Genomic DNA, 17,974 nt, shown 5'->3' on the forward strand with positions numbered 1-17,974 from the left:
AACCCTGCTACTGTCACGTGAATCGTGTCTCCAGGCGCTTTCTTCTCCTGTCAGTCCTTGAGATGGGTCGCACAAAGTTCCCCAGAGCAGATAAATAAATTAATAACTCGTGTCCCTAGTCCAGTAACTGTCTCAGATCACCCACACGGTCATGCTGCTGGTTATTAACACCTACCAAGGGGTTTGGGTGAATGTGGACCCAGACGTGTCTTGCAAGGCCACACGATATTGGTGCTCTGTCTAAACTTGCTTTCTAGATGCTGCAACAGCCTGTAGAATGACCTCCTACAATGCCATTTTCCAGTGGCCACAAAATAAAGTGCTGAATTGTACTGCAAAAGAGATCACTGAAATAGGTCATTACATTGCTTCACCTCAAATACAAATTCCCTTGCTTCGTTTGGAAATGTAAAACAATTGGCTTGGAACACACCTGATTCAAAACATTTCAAGTGTAAGAGACAGGCAGTGAAGAGGAATTAGCATAATAAAAGTGTAGAGAGAGGAGACAGGTCTAAAATACAGGGGGGGAAGATAAAGCACTGGCTTCATGCTCCTGAATACTCAGCTAAAAAAAGGACGGTAACCTTCCTGTCTGTCCTGCTTTGGGTTAAGGGTGCTGCGATGTAGGGAAATCAATGTTCTCTGTTTTAAAGTCACTCCTTTGAGCCCTGACCTCTTGCTAATAACACCTAACTTCAGTGGGGGTTTTGAGAGGTTTTTTGCCTTTACACTAGTTACAGACAAAGCTCTCTTCCTATTTCTACTTAAATCCTTACAATCACTCCTGCCAGTTTTAGAAATGGGTCTGTATGTAAACTGAAGACAAAGACTAGTTGAGGATTTTTATACAGATGGAAAATTCTGGCCTGCATTCAGATTCCTCACCTTTCCCGTGGACTCTGCAAAAGCCACAGGTACAATCACCTCCAGAGTAGGAAAGCCAAATTATAAACCTCTTCTATTGGCTTTGTGTCATCTGCTTTTGGCTTCCCACTGTTCTGAAGGCTGGGTGAGGGGAAGTGGCTGAAAACTGAGGAAGTTTATTGTTGACAATACATTTTGTCTGCTCTCAGGCATGCCTGGGACCAAAGCAGTCCCTCAGCAGCCCCACATCTGGAGAGTGAAATATAAGTGTTCAGTCACCTTTCCCTCTCTCCCGCAGGAAAAGCCCAGCTCACAGTTTTCAAAGAGTTAAGGTATCTTTGTAAGAGCCCTTCTGTTGTTTGCACTGTTGTCTTTCTAGCTAGAAACATTCCCCTTGATTGCTCTGACTAAATCACACCTGAAAATGTATCTTTAAAGCAGAAGAGATTCACAAATTGGCCACTTTCGCCAATTAAAAACTTCATCCTTCCCTGGAATATGGCTGTCTCCCTGGTGCACAGGAAGTGCATTAAAGAAGTAATAAACACTCATAAAACACATTTAGTGATCTAACATTTAAGAGCAGAGTTCTTGTTCATTACTGTAACTTTCTGCTAAATTACCACCAACGAGATTGCTCATGGGCTCAAAAGGTCAGTGTTATTTTTGCTGTTGAAATCGTGGAGTCTGGGAAACAACTGTGTGTAAATTGCTGATAAACTGGAACAAAGACAGAAGAGAAAAACACTGAACATATAAGAATGCAAGTAAACCAGCAGGAAAGGAGGGGAGGGGAAGAATCTCACGGACAGTTTATTAAAAGAACAAAAGAATAAAATCTGGCGCATTTGTTTTCCACGGGTTCAGGAAGCCCGGTCTTTAAGCACCTACTATAAATAGTGTTCTAATCCTTCATCAAAGGGGGTAGTAGTCTATACCAAAATGAATGAATTTTAGGTATAATCTGGGAAGAGGAAGATGTCCCTCCCCTCATAGTAGGAGAAAGATCTTTTGTTTCAATCCTTGCAGAATTTAGATATTTCAAAGTGTAAGAGCTGGAGAGATGAGGCAGAGTCTGGAACATGTTTCTATACTGCCAAATTCCTGGCAAGAATATAGTTAGAGAATGGAATTAGCAAACATCTAAGTTGGAACTGAATAATCTGAGTTTGGGAAAGACAGACTTGAATTTATCACAAGGCTAACTTCAAAATCCTCAAGGATTTCCCCTCTGAGTAGAAGCTCTATGTGAATTCTATGAACTTTAGAAAAGCATTTGATAGGTTTGATAGAGATATCATATGGGAAGTAATGGGAGCTTATTTGAAATTCTAAAAAGGACAATTTTCAGTCATTTAACCCTCTATAAAAGACCTGACTGTAAGGTAATCCCAAACAGCTACTTCAGAGACATCCAAGTTAAAAACAAATGCAGATTATAAGAGCCCTATATCGCCCTTAAGGGGAAAAAAGTCACTGAAAAATTATTTCATCCAAAAAACTGCAAATTATTCCCAGGGGGCTCATTAGGTGGCCCCAAACCCATTGTTTTCTAGGTGAGAGCTTTGGCTAATAGCTTGGCCAGTGGCAAGGTGGTATTAAAGGATTCAGTACACCACTCTGGCTCTCAGTTGTATGGGTTGGGGTTTGATGATGTTCAAAGAAACTCAACAAGGAGCTTGAAGAGGTTTGTTTCCATAGCTTGCCCACTGAATGCCTGGTGGGCAACTTCTAGGATAGGCACTGAATATTCTTCAGGCAGGTTAAAACCTGCATGCAACAGTCAATAAAGGGATACATTAATCTTTAGTTTTACACTTGACAGCACAAAAGGAACAGCAACATCCATTAACAATCAACACCTTGCTTTTCTGGGAAGGCATTCAAGCAGAGAATGAGGAAATTACAATAAGGCTTGTCTCTCACAAAGGATGAGACCCTTCCCACCACTGGAATTATTATGGAAAACCTGCTAGATCTCTCATACAGGCACTGTATAAAAGGTCCTCACAGGACATTCTCCATATTAAAATGCTTCCCCATTAGTCTCTCACCAAAGCCATTCAACTCACAGCTCCCACTGGCTAGTGGGAACTAGGGCTGCACAGTGACAGGGGTGGCAGGGAAGGGAAGAAAAAAAGGAGCATCTGTGCTATCTGTGGTATCCCTCTGCTGCAACATGATATGGGAGCATAGTTTTATGCTAAGAAGGGGGAAAGGGGCTTCAGCCCTTCAGCTGAATTTGCCCAGTGGTCTGATCCATACCCCCAGACACTCGGTCTCTCAGGATGTCAGGCACTCAGGGCTTTTATACACAGGGACTTAGGGTGATACCCAGCCTGGAAACTTCTGCTTCAGAATAACATGATCTGCTTTAGAATTTATTTTTGAGTTACATACTTTTATTCCACAGTGAGAATAATCTTACAGGGTGCTAACCAGAAGTAATATCTCACTTGAACTGCAGACTCCACTGCAACTCAAATCAGTTGTCCAGTGTAAACAAGCCCTTTTTTCAGAGAAGTGGGAAGACAACAAAGCTTGCCATCTTTTAAGGACAGCTCATGGAGGGGATGCTGTGAGGCCTCAATGGCACATTTGTGTAGTGGAGGCCAATATCTCTGGCTCACAGCAACATGTGAATTTGGGCAGACGGTTGCAGCTGCACTTGGCAAACAAACAGTAGTAACCTAAGCTTGACACTATAAATGATGGTTATTGAACTAGTGTCTTCATGAACAGGCTAGATGCTGGCAAAAGGGCATGAGGAAGACAAAACAGAAGTTTAATTAACTTAACAGGAAAGGAAAAATCTCCTAGATAAAAGGAAAAGAGCCATTTCTGAGCCAAGTATTTAAAGGGTTCTCAGACCTTCCCAGGCCAAAGAGTGTCTGTGTGTAATGCTGACTTCCTTCCAGCTCTGTCTGTGCCAGAAATAACTCGTCAATGGAGTATATCTCACAAGTGTACCTTTTATCAAAGCCATTCCTGCACAGGAAAGTGATACTTGCTGCTGATGTGCTGTTGGCAAACGAGGAAGAAGGAAGCTGCATTTATGAAGAGTGTAACACATTCTACTGTCCTTCCTGAGCCCATACAAATGTCTGTGGACCTGTAATGGCATGATCAGACTTTCAAAAGAGAGAGAGAGAGCACAGGGCAAGAGGGATCTGCAGTGATTAAGGGGAGAAAGGAAGGATTGATTGGCCATTTCAAGATCTTTGGTGTCTTCAGCATCTTTCAGTAGCAGTTTACCATCACTGATACTGTCTATTGTGTTATGTTGTTCTTAGCCACAGCAGAAGGCACCCAGAGTGAGGACTCTGGGCCATCACACTATACTGAAATCTGGCCAGTCAGCTGTATACATAGAACAGATTCACATGTTGCCTGAAGATACAAGATGTAACTCTTGGCTTGAGTGACATACTGAAAGGATCATATTGCCTATAGGGTTATACAATCATCCACCAACTGGCTGTGGCTTGCCTCACATGCTCCAGTTCAGGATCTGAGCTTTCATCTAGAAAGAAAAGTATATTCCTATTTTTCCCGTTTTCAAGAAAATATTTCACATGCGAATAGAATGGAGCAGCTGAAATAGCATCTGCTGATGTCCACGGAGAGCCTGAAATCAAAGTCCTGAGAAGAATAATCACCTTCCACCCAAGCATCTCTCTGGCTCCAAAACAGGAAAACTGGCTTTATGAAGGAAAAAAAAGAAAGAAAAAAAAAACAAAAACCCTCCATGTTAACCATTTCATTGCTAGCCAGCAGTCTATGGAGACTGGAATTTAAACCAGTTGACAGAGATGAGAAGACAGGATGGGTTAGAAACACAAAGTCAGCAGAAAGAAGGAAGGGAAGAGATTGTGGATGACCTACTGGTGGAGATAATTTTCCTGCTGAGCAATAGTTTCCATACCAGCAATTTCTGAGCAAATTTCTAACAGTAACTGTAGGAAGGGGGGGTTTTTTGTTTGGTTTGGGGGATTTTTCTGTTTACCAACTAGACTCCATACTGGACCTTTGGTCCAACCTCACAGTGAAGAGTTCTGTGTGTCCAGAGGAGATGACAGTACTAAATTTATGGGCCAAGTATCATTAAGGATGGAATGCAGTCCTTTCCAGGAATGAGTGAGACACTCTTCCCGCAGCCAAAGAGAGGGGCTTTTATCTTTTTCCTTTTACACACAGGCACCCTCCTGCCCCCCCAGTGCACTGCATGCATATAGCCATTTCCTGAAACATTTCAAATTTGTTTTCCTTAGGTTATTTGTGTCTACAGCCACCAGATGGTCTGTGTCAAAGCTGATATGTTCAACATATTATTCCATTATCCTATTAGGTTGAACATGTCCTTCCTCCCATGAGAGCTGTTAAGATATCACCCTTACAGAAAAGAGGCAGCTTTAGTCCCCCTGTCACCTCCTTTCTCCTTCTGAGTAACACACTCTCCTCAGTTAGCACATAGCTAATGTTCTAGTCTGTCTTGATATTCTGTGTTCATACCTGCAAGAAATGATATCTGGCCATTTAATATCCAGCTCTCTCGCTGAACAAGCTGCACACATGTATCAAGTGCAATAAAAGAACTCCAGAGGTTTGAAAAAGACAGTGATGATGCTTTCTTCTTTTCAAATAACAATTTCCTATATTTTTTTGTAGGACTCTATAATTTGAAATGATCCTCCATCAAGATACCAGTCATATTTCCAAAACTGCCCTCTTGATCTTAAAAAGTCATGGTAAACATCTGCAATTCAGGTCAACGACATTTAAACTGAGGAAATGGTCACCTTTGGTTTTCCTCTGAAGGCTCCTCATGCCCCTGGGAATGGGAGAGCAGAATTTCCTGGCTGGTTTCCATGACCCCAAGGACTGAACATTCTTTGCTTGAGGATCCTTCCCAACCCCTGCAGCAACTACAACTAAGGCAGCTTGTGTCAACAAAGATTATTCAAAAGATGCTGTTTCAAGTTGGTAGGGGTAGAAGGAGATGGGAGAAGAGAGAGAGGGAAGCAGAGGAAGCACCACTGACAGGGAGGGAGGCAGCCAGCACACAAATGAGCGAGTTTACATTAAAGATATGTAGGATCTCCTGGGGGAATACTTAATCACTAGCAACAATATTAGCACTAGCTCTTGCGTTTCTTCAAGAAGCAAGTCTGGGTGGGAAAGACCCTGGACAAAGGACCCTTCTTTTTACACACCAGAAATAAATGTTTTTGTAAACAATACGTAGCCCGCTTCATTTGCATGTCTGGAGATTACCACTTACCTCACATCCTACATTTTCACAGGATTTGTGGGAGAACAGACATCCCCAGAGTCACATGAACAGGAGGAAAACATAGCACACGGTCCCTGGACTGATCATCTGCAACACACGGGTCACCTACAGATGTGAGAGGAGCACAAAATGAGTAAGTGTGGCAGGGATGTGTGATGGATAACTGGGGCATGCAGGGATAGCACTTGTCCCAGACACAGCTAGCCCAGATCAAACCCTTACCAAATCCAATCTCTAACTGATCAGATGGGCTATTCACAGCACCCAGGGACAATAAAGGAATTATTGTAGCAGAACAAGTGGTAGCAGAAGAAAAGGCACTACTTGGCAAAAGGCGATGCTGCAACACATCTTCCCCCAACACACACTCTGCTTGAGTCAGTCTCCAGGGCAAAAGGGAGCCTGCAAAATTTCATATCAATGTTTTACTATCTGCTTGCTCACCTTTTGCATCTTTTGTTCCCCAATGGGAAGCAGTCACAAGCGTGTCACTCACAAACATGTTGGCGCTCAGTTCAGTTCCTCCTGGTCCTGGCTTAACGACAATCACCAGCATCAGCTCAGTTCCAGGAACTCAATAAAATAAAGTCTTTTTTAAAAGCCCCCATCAAGCCAGGCTGTGCCCTGGGAAGGCCCTCTAGCACAGCTTCCTCCTGTGTTAATCAGAAAGATCAGTCAAGAGCACATACTTGCTTCCCTACCCATCCACCTTCCCCTCCTCACCCTCGCTCTGCAGGCACTTCAAGAAGAGATGCAGTTATGTGAGTAGGGTTCATATAGCTCCTTCAAGAGGCACCAAAATTCATATTTGTCCCAGGAAGAGGCAGTGTTCATCTCTATTCCTGCTGCATCCCCTCCAGCTATAAAGTTTTTATGATCCTGTAGCACACAGGTTGTACATCTTCAGAGAGGTGGGCAGTGGTGGGCGAAAATTAACAGAGATGCACCTAAAACACAGAAAGTTAATGAATAAACTGATATTAGGGGAAAATGGTAGAGGTTAATATCAGTAGTTCCCACTGAGAGTGGCTGATGGATCACCGTTTACTGATGATGGCAAAGGGGCTTTGAGAGGTGTTTTTACTGTGAGCAGTGGTTCCCAACAGAGGAGAGCAGCAGTGGTACTGTTACTGTGGGATGGGACAGCTGGGGGAAGCCAGAGAGTCTCTCACATGTGCTGTGACTCAGACCATATCCAGTCTCTCCTCTAATCCACAGGGGTACCATTTCTCATGCCCTTCCTCGCTGGATTGCTCTTGTCACCATAAATCCAGATGTTCAGGCTTTGGGAGGGAAGAAGCGATTACACCGAAGGGCTGCTCAGCATTGCAAAACAACATCCAGTTAGGCTGAGGTCCTGAGGAATTGCAACACTTCAGAGATTCACTTGAACCGTGCATGCAGTGTACAAAAAAATGATACTCTAACTATCCCATCTGCTGGCCCATGCTTCTCTGGTCACGATATGTGCTTAATTTCATATATTGCAGGTCTTCAAAGCTTCCTTCTAGCATAGTGTAATTTTCCACTGTTAGCAAGATCTCTTTAGAAACCAAGCCACTACCAAACTACCTGGGAAGCTTTATGTACACAAAGCTGTAGTTTTTGGAGTTCTCCCCCAGGCTAGAAGCAAGATCTTAGTGAAAAGATTCCTCACTTCTTACAGGTACAAAGAGCCATTCTCTAGTAATGTTGAATCACAAAATCCTGAATTACCAGTCCTAGAAGAATGCTCACTTACAACACAGTGATTTAGCAGAATAATAGAATAAAAAGGTGAGAGAAGCAGCAGCATAAAAATACCTTCTGACTGACCACAGTTTCAAAATGTGCCCAGCCCCTGGAGCCACAGATTACTGGAAAGAGGCTGGGAACAGCAATAAGAGCTGCCTGCAAATGATATTCCTAAAGATTGTGCAATTTAACCCAGCTATTATGAAGATGGATGGATGCAGGATGCACATGTATTGCTGCCTGCTCCACACAATGGCTAAAATTGGGCAGAGGGAGAAATTACATAGTGCAATTTGCAAGTAACTAATATGCCTGTGGCCTTTCTTCACCTTTCCATCTCCTTATGCATTAGACAGAATATTCATGTCCCAGGCAATAACCCTTCCCTGTTCAGACCTCTGCATCCTCCTCTTTCCTCCTGTCTCAGTTTGCCAGTTGTTCAGCTTCCCTCATCCACCTATGCTTGGTCTATAAGTATGTTCTCATTTTCATAAACTGAAAGAAAACTTCTAAAATTACTACCATTTTGACTCTCAGCTGCCTGCATAAAATTCACAGCTTCCATATGGTCTGGGTGAACTCAGAGACTTGATCAAATTGGTGCTTGCTTCTGTTTTTCCTTTGTCTAGTATTTTTTTTTTACACTGTATTCTTTTTTAGCGTGTTTAATGTATACAGCTGCTAGCAAAGCAAGGGCCAAACTTAAAAACAACAACAAAAAATTAAAGATAATTTCCCTTCTTAAATGTAGAAAGCTCAATTTAACCCACAGAAAGTCTCTTTGATGGTTCAGCATCAAGCAGACACAGGAAGCACCGGGGCAGCTATTCTTGGGCCTTTGCAGAGAACTGGAACACAGTGTTTTCCCTTCATGCTATGGACTGTGCTGTCACACCACCTCACTGTCTGGTCCTTGACAAACAGAGGGAAGCACTGAAAACCCTCTAATGCCCAGCCTCTCAGGATGACTTACCTTGTTTAACAATGAGCCCTTTGGGTTTGTTGAGCCTCCGTGTCTTGTGCATGCAGGGACATGTTTAGCACTTCAACGGAGGTGAAGAAAAACAGCACTTTTATGAGTTGCCAGACCACTGAACAATCACAGCCAGGAAACCTTGTTGCTCCTGACCACAGCTGCTCATCCTTCAGGGGCACCTGAACTAACTGAAATACAGTAACAAAGGATCAATTATGTTACAGCAGAGAAACACAGGAATGTCTTCCTGAGCACAGTTCCAGAATGTGGTCTGCATAGAGACAGTGTTGGGGGAAAACAAAACACAAAACACAAAGCAAGCAAGCAAAGGGGAAGACCCTCCAAAATAAAAAAGAGGCCTCAGAAACATAAAGTGAGAGGCCACACGAGTCCAAGGCAAAGGGAGGAGTTGCCACCCAGCAACTGCTGGTCACAGCACTCTGGCAAGGCACTGTCCAGTTCAACTGGCCAGAATGTTTTCAGGCTACACCGGAACAAATAAGGACCTGGGGTAATAAGCTTAATAAACTCAACAATCAGAGTAATTTAGAGGCACTTTTCCTCTTCAGTTGCTTAATGGCTTTTAAAAATCCTTTGTGGTTGCCCCATTCCCACTTGACTTCTTGGCATCTCCCTAAGGGCCTTTGTCTTGATGCTGAATCAAGTGCTGTATCCTGGTGAAGGCAACTGAGTTGTCTCCTTTAAGAGTGGGGAAACCTGCCTGAAGTAAACAACAAGAGAAGCCCACAGAACAAGCTGCTTTACAGACCTAAGATTTCTACCCAAAATTGAACAACACTTAATTTCCTCTGGCCTCCCACGGGATGACACATCACAGGTGGTACCTCATCAGGAAAGATGACTTGCATAAGTGTCCCCCAGTCCAGTCCACCCTCTGCTGAATACAAAACTGCAACATCCATCCCTCCTTATTGGTATATTGTGCTGAGTCCAAACCCGAATTCACATTCACACACAGGCTGTGACTGCAGTGCCACAGAAGCCAGTAGAACCACTCATAGGGGGCTGTGAGACTTGGGCCTTGCATGTTAACAGCAATAAATATATTTGATATGCATCCTTTGCTGGAAGCTGAACAGCTTCCAGAGTCATCTCCAGCCTGGCAAAATATTTAATCTGAGTGGGGACCAAATTAGCCGGGAACCTGAAAGCCCACAGACAGCAGAGGGAGCACTCACTGCTCCTGTCCTCTGGCTCGAGCATCCTGTCCGAGGTCAACAGCCAAAAATAAAAGTAAAAATGACTCTCGGTGGTCACCTGGGAAAATGGAGATATAACTGTGCACACGCTGCACTTGTGGTTCAAATGCTGCTGAATTATCACACCAAGTTAATGCCCAGATTTGGTGCTTAAGAAGGGCTGTGTTCGAGAGGTTGTTTCCACTGCTGTACTGCACCAAGCACATCAGGCACAAAACAAAGCAGTCACAGCACACGTTTAGCCCAGATTCTGGTTTGTATCTAGAGTTTCACTGGAGATAGGGAGATGGAAGTGAGGCCTGGACTGGATTGTTGGAGCCACCAGTTTTGGTCCCACCTTTCCTGCAGTGCTGCTGGAAATTCCCGTGAAGGCTCCATCCCACCACTGCACCTTGACAGCCTTTGATTGTTGAAGGTGGGGGCAACACTGAGCTCCCCCATGAGGTGTGGAGACCTCTCGTGACAGTCACTAGAGATGAGACAGCCATTTTGTGAGCTGAATCCCATCAAGTTAGTGGTTGAAACATTTCTGTAAGTACTAAACGTGAAGGAGCTAAAAACAGAAACCGTCAGGGGTGAAATGTCAAGTTTACACTATTGAAAGGCAGGGCAGATGCTTCCTAGTCTGTTTACTGGCACAATTACCGGTGGGTTGTTGTCTGCCATTCTGTCAACCCAGGGTTTCTAGATCTGTGAGGAAAAAGAAGTTACCTTTTCCCCACCACGTGCTTCCCAAGTTATAGGAACAGCAATTGCCTCTACTCTGCAAATCAGACTTGCTCATTAAAAACCCCAAGCCCTTTAGAAGACCCTTTCTGCTCCCCCAGCAAGCAAAAGGAAATGCTGTAAATAAGTGGAAAGGCTCCATGCTGCCACTATTTCCTGACTCCCAGCACCAAATGAGAGCACAGGGGTTTGTGATCAAGGGGAATATTCCTGAAGAGAAACTATCTGCAGCATCTTGGAGATTTCTTATCAAAAGGGCCCTGCTTGCCTGCACACCACATCTTCACCTGCCTTAGCCTCTGACCTGGTTTCTCCCAATGATGCTACTCTTTCTCCCTCTTCCCTTCTTGTTCCTATATGGCTCTCTCAGAGAAATGTCAGGGACTCAGCTGGTATATCCCTGGATGCAGTGTAGGGAGGTGTAGCCAGCCTCAGGACCTCTGACTCACACCCCACAGCATGCAGCTCTTCATGGGGCAGAGGAGGAGAAACCAGAAAAGAAACAAAAAGCAAAAAGTTAAAAAAGTGCAGAACGGAGTCACAAGATGAAATGGAAAAAAACACCTCAAAAAAGTGAGAAGGAGAGGAAGAGTGTAGCCACCTTCAAAACACAGCTCAGGAAGAAGCTGGGGAGCATAAACAGACACAACACCTTGAATGTATGGAACAAAAGGGTTTTCTTCCATTCCTTCCCTGATTTCTGCCAGCACTCCTGCCTATTGCCCCTACCCACCCATGCAAACTCACTTTCAATTAACTTACCTAAGGAACATTCATTGCAGGAAGATGCCCTGTGTGTATCAAATTAGTGCCTCAAGAAAGCCCATTCAGGAAACATCTCCATGATCCTTATTCAGTTAGCAGGAGGGGATGGAGTGGGGATGCCAGCTGAGAAGGGGGTTTTATGCAAACACAGGATGAGATGGCTGTGCAGACACAATGCAGAGGGACCACATCCTGCCTGCTCTGAATATTGCTGCAGCCTCACAATTGCTTTTGTGCACCAAACTCATCATCTTTTAGAGCTGAAAAACTTCTAATCCTAGATGGAAAGTGCTGGGATGAACAGCTGGGCCTGGAGGTATCACAGGGGACATCCCCTTTTAATCTACTTGAGAGACCAAGGACGATGAGCCTTAGATACCTTTAGGGGGGTGTTTAAACCTTGGAGTTTTGGTATGAATTTATGGCATTGAAATAAGCAGCCAAATCACTTGGGGCAACAACAAAGATTATAGCACTCCAAAATGTTCCCCCTGTTGCTGGCGTTGGGAATAGGTGAGATTTCCATGTGCAATACACAGAGGTCTTGGATGCTGCAAAATCTACCAGTCAGCTACTGAAACTGCCCCTGACACACTGGTGTAAGTCATCAGCAGATTTCCTAAAGTGCTGTACAGAGATCTCAGAGGACACAGCCTCTTTTAGGAACATGGTGTCTCACAGAAATGCCCCATTCTCTTGCTTGTGTTGCCCCAGGGAAATGGGATGTAACATGCTGCCAACAGCTGTGAGCAAACTAGATTGTCCACACGGCAGCTGTAAGGGGAATGGGACTGAGGAGAGATAAATTTCTGTCTCTGACAAGAGCTAATGGGCTCCAGGCAGACTGGCAGCTGCAAAGCACCCAGTTCCCTGCTCTGGTTCTGCTGACCAGGCACCTCTGGGACTGTACTTTGAGCTGGTGAAGAAAAGAGTTTGCTTCCATCTATTTTTATACTGCAGATCCATCTGCTGCTCTCCACAGCTGGCAAGGCCTGGAGCTCAGTTTAGATCCTCCCAACAAAAGCCTCTTTATGAGGCATGGGAATCCCCCAGCACTATCAACACCATTTGGATTGCATTGCCCAGGCTGAGGCTATTTTGGGCACCACAGGTGGCTTCTCCATCTCACTGAGCACGGGGATGGAGCCAACAGATGCCTCACCACAATACTACTCAGCCATACCACCAGGGATAAACTGAGCAGAGTGGAGGCTCTGATAAGCCCATGGGATCTGGGGGGAAGGGACACAAAGGGAGCAGCAGCTCAGGGAATGGGTTTCACAGGTGAGACAGAGCAGAATTTCCATCAACACAGAGACCCTCAGAACTGCTTTTGAGACACAAAAACAGAGCAGAGCTAATCAGAGTTTCTGCCCTGAGCAAAGCACTCACTCCATATCCAGACCCACCATTTTCATTCCACAGACCCTGTGCCCTAGAGAGCAACTCCTGCTCTATCTGGGCAAAGCAGAAACCTCCTTTTCTCTCCTTTCCTCTCTGTCCAGGCAGTAACCCCTTCCTTTGTCCTGAGGTTCAACACCTGCTTGCTCCTGTTGGAGAGAGCTCCAAGCTCTGGGCTCCCCCCTGACACACAGGCAGCAGAAAGCTCTCCCAGCCTCTCCTTTCTCTGCTCTTACTGCATGGATGCTATTTCCTGTGTTTATTTTGCTTGTCTGCCTAGCTGGCCAGGAGGGTCTCACCTGCTGGAAAACTGCCATTACTTCTCCATCTGCAACACTGACCACGGGTTAGCAAAAAAAAAAAGAGGTTTAGGTCACTTCTAGTTTCCTTAGGATGCCTGACTACCAGCAGAGGCCAAAGGCCACAGATGCTGAGGGAGAGCAGGTTCCTGTGCATCTTACCTGGAAGCTGACAGCAGCAGATGCATCTCTTTAGGAAAAAGAACAGGGACACATGTTTCACAACACTGGGATTCATCCAGCAGAGAGAGAACACAGCCACCTGGAAAACACTGAATTCATGGCTACGTCCTCAAGGGCCTCCCTTCGGAGAGCGCGAACGTGTCTGTGCAGCAGACAGAGCTCAGCCTCTTCCAAGACCTGGCTGACACACAGGCTTCAGCCTTCAGTGTCATTCACATGTCACTGACATCCTGACCCCAGGATGCAGCCTCATGCTTTTGATGGGAAGAAGGCATTAAACTGTCCCTGGGAGGATTGTATGTCCCACACAGTGCTTCCAAATCGAACGTGGACGGAAAGATCCTCCTGCAAGGGAATCAGAGACTGCTGTTAGCATAGAGAGCACATCCCTCCCTCCAGCCACACAGGGAAAATCTACAGGAACACAGTTTCTACAATGCTTTTGAAAGTCCAGGTGGTGCTGAGCCATGGAAAGGCACAGACAGCCCCTGCATCTTGGATAAACTTCGTGTGCTTTGGGTCTGGCATGTGGCAGGAAAGGAGGGATCATCAGCAAATGTAGAACTTGGGATGGGAGGGAACTTGCATGGGAATCAAGTGCTCAGAGAAAGCAAGCTATAAGTGTTTCTGATTAAAAGCCTTGATTCCCAAGTGTTGGCTCAATCCATAAGGAATAGGGGAGCTTGGGTTTAATTTAGCTGCAAATGAATGTTAGATGGGTTAGTTCTGCAGACTGGAAGGCCTCAGTGCAAGTTAGGGATATTACTGTGTATTTCCTCTGGAAGGAAATCAAAATGCTGTTTCTCATGACTTCAGAAAGGACACAGCTGTAGAACAAGCAGCTGATTCTCGGCTTTACTTGTGGCATTGAGTTACCGATGGTGGGAGAAAAGACTATTTCTGTTTTTCCAGTGCAACCTTTAGCATTTTGATCCTTCTGGAATTAGAGGAGGATCTTGAGGAGGGTCTGAGGTTTTTTTTTGTCTCCACCCTATTCTGTTAGTGCTTTTGGCATGAATATAAAGAAAGGCAGGAAACACTTGGAATGCCGGACTGCTCCCAAATGGCAGGCACCTCAGAAACGAGGGAGCGAGTTGTCCTCTTCTTTAAGGTGCTGGTTGTTCATGTAGCCCAGCACCCCTGTGCTGGTGCTGGGTGCTCTCCTCTCAAAACTCTGCCTTTGAATCAGCCACAATCCTTGTGAATTAACTGCAGCCCTGCTCCAGTTGCCTCTCCAGGACTGGGAATGCAAACATTAGCCCTCTTCTCCCCAGTGTCTTTTGGCTCTGCAGAATAACTTCACAATTGGATGTTACCAGCACAGAACAGCTTCAAATCAGCAGCACGACCCCCAGTTGCCTGGCTCAGGAAACCTGTGATTGCTCACAGGATGGCAGGGAGTCACTTAGCAGCAGGCAAGTCTCAGAGCTTCCATTCCTGTTAGCTGCGAAATCAGTCCCATTCTCTGGATGATGGAATGGTTTAATATCACAAGATCCAGAGTGTGGGGCAGGGCTGCTCAAGGCACTAACACAGGAATCAATACTGTTCAGTGTTGACTTGACTGCCTGGCAGGTTATTCAGTAATGTGAAAGGATGGGAGCCCTCTTGGCCCCAAGACTCACACTCCTGCAAACAGCATTCCTTGGCAAGACACTTCTTTTCTTTCTATGCCTGGTGGTAAAAGGTTGTATCAGCATGGAATCAAAACGACCTTCATCCCCCCTGGATCAGCACAGTCAGAGATGCTGGGTCCAGCACACCTGCCCTGCTGGAGGCTCCAGCATCTGCCACTGCTCAGCACACCTCCAAAATAGGAACTTGGCAAACAGAGCTGACAGAGTGCATTGCTAAGCAGAACATTCTGCCGAGTCCCAACACCAGGACTGCATGTTATAGGGCACTTGCCAATTCCTGAGTCAACTTTATTTATTATACACTAGAAAGGTTATGACGAATCTCAAAAGATAAAATCTGTGTCTGTCAAGCCACCTTCCTTATTTTCATTGGCTCAGACCCTCACGCTCCACACCAACAATAACAGGACATGGGTTCAAGAGGCACCATGAGTGCAGCTTACCCTGAGATCGCCCAGGCTTGTTTTGCATTCTTCATAGAACCGATCCAGGCTCCTCAATTCTCTTTATTAGGAGGTAATCTTTTTCCTGGATGCAGTCACCACACTGCACAAGAGTCCTGCATCCATGGGAACCCCAAAGCACAGGCAGAAGCTTTCACAGCCCAGATGATGCCAAATACCCAAATGATGCAGCTGCAAGTTCTCCAGCAACGTGAAGCACCCAACTGAGCTATGCTGAACTCCCCTTTAGAAGTAATACCCTGGACTAATAGCAGCCCAAAAGACATCCCCATGACCTCATAACAGTTAAGGCAGCAAGATACCCCATGCACATGGATTTTCTTCATTGTCATTATGAGTTGTTATCTAATCTCCTTGTCTTAGGGAAGGCAAGAGATCAGAGTTGCCCAGGGCTCAGGGTAAATCCTTGGCAAACAAAGCCAGAGCGATTGCCGCTCCAGTGCTGTCAGTGTCTGAGCTAGCAGGTTTAAAGACTCCCCTGGGCTCTCTAGAAGTTGCAGTCACTGCTCTGGATTGCAGCAGGACACTCCCAAAAACCAGAGTCCCGGGTTTGGAGTTCAGTGTCACACTCTCAGACCACACAGTATGCATCTGCACTACACATAACCTTATCTTTACACAGTTTACTCTGAACTTGCAGATTGAAAGCTCTTTTCCCAAGTCCTTACCTTCCACTCGCTGAAAAATCACCATGCTACTCTCGCACCCAAACTCGGCTGAGATTACTTTCTTTGACATGTTGCAAGGACTCCAGTTCTTGAACTGAAATTCCGATTTTCTGAGATCTGGACAGCACTTTCCTGCCACTCTGCACGATCTCAGCAGGGACTCTGCAGTCATACAGCAGAGAAATGTTGGTGTATCTTACAGCCGAGACCCCTCCAACAATCACATCCACTGGGTCATTTCTGAGGAAACATCTCCAATATCCAGAAGTGCCCCCCTTTCTTCTCAGAAATCACTGAAGAAGAGATTGGGAAGTCAGTGAGAAATACAGCTCCACTTACTATTCAGTGAGACTCCAGCCTGCAGTGAGTCACATCATGTAACCTGAGGGGCTTACTTGTGGAATCAGAGAGATGGATTCCTCTCAGGATCACTCCAAGCTGGCAGAAGTCTACCTCCTTCCTCTGAATGAACACACTTGGTCTTTTTAGTCAAATGCAAGACTGGGGGACTCTTTCCTGTGAAAGTAAATTGTGAGGTCCATAGGGCCTCAGAAAAGGTGCTCAAAGCTCTTTAACTTCCTGAAACTTCTCCTTGAAACACATGCAGGCACTTGTGTTTAACTATGCTTAGCAGCAAAGGCTTCCTGTTTGGGGTCAGGAGTGACAAGGAGGATCCTGCAGCTTTGTGAAAAGCTTTTTAGCCAAAACCATCATCTCCCATTAGTGAGGAAAGCCCACCCTCCCCAGCCCCATCCCACTTCTCTGTTCAGAAGTGTCAGCAGTTCCCCAGTGCTGCAGTCAGCTCTTCTCTACAGCAAAGGCCCTGCCAGGTCCAGTTGCTCCGGGTGACTGAGCCAAGGTGTGGATCTCTGAGCAGAGATTTCCAGATCAGGCCAATTGTGTTGTTAAGCTGGGAGCTCTCTCTGTTCTTCCAAGTTCTCTTTCCTGGGTACGAGCATTGTTCCCTCTGGGCTCCTGCAGACGCCCATTGTTCCCCCAGCTCCCGGCCTTTGATGCTGCGGAACAAAACGCACAGTGTTTGTGAAAGGAGGGAAAAATCAAAAAGCTTTTCAATTACACAGTTGGTTGAGCAGCTCGGGCACAGCTGGCTGCAGAGCACCAGGGAGCCAGCACCTCTCCACAAACTGCGACTCCAGTGAGGAGGCCACGAGCTCAGCTGCAAAGTGACCCAAAAGAGGGAATGACAAGTAGTTGATGGTTATCTGGTGAGCTTTAATTTCATAACCTCCCCATTCCAAGTGCTCCTGGATTGTACAGACTTTCACTAACCCCCTCGGACACACATTTAGTGGCTGCCAGCTGCAAAAAGCTGGCAGGTATTCCTGCTTCATCCTGTCAGCATTGCTCAGATTTGACTGGAGAGACACCACAGTAACATCTAGATTCCCTGCCTCCATTTCCAGACTAAGTTGGCTGGTCCCAGGCAGGGGCAACCTCAGCCTGAGCAGCATTGGCAGAACAGGGCAGAGGTCTGACCCGGTGATGGTCTGAGGTGCACCAGCAGGGCCACACGGAAGGAGGTGGGATGGCCCAAGCCACAGCTGGCAAAGTGTTTCATGGTCCAGTTTGGACCCTCCAGGTCCTGCTATGGAACACACCATTCCTGTCAGGGCAGTGGTCTGGGTGGATACAGCTCTCCCTCGTGTTCCATAAGCAGCTGTGAATGATTTCCCTTACTGCCACGATGACAGATCTCAGGATCTCAGAGATAGGAGGGGTC

This window comes from Lepidothrix coronata, unplaced genomic scaffold, assembly GCF_001604755.1.
Source record: "Lepidothrix coronata isolate B3197 unplaced genomic scaffold, Lepidothrix_coronata-1.0 Scaffold44, whole genome shotgun sequence".
NCBI lineage: Eukaryota > Metazoa > Chordata > Aves > Passeriformes > Pipridae > Lepidothrix > Lepidothrix coronata.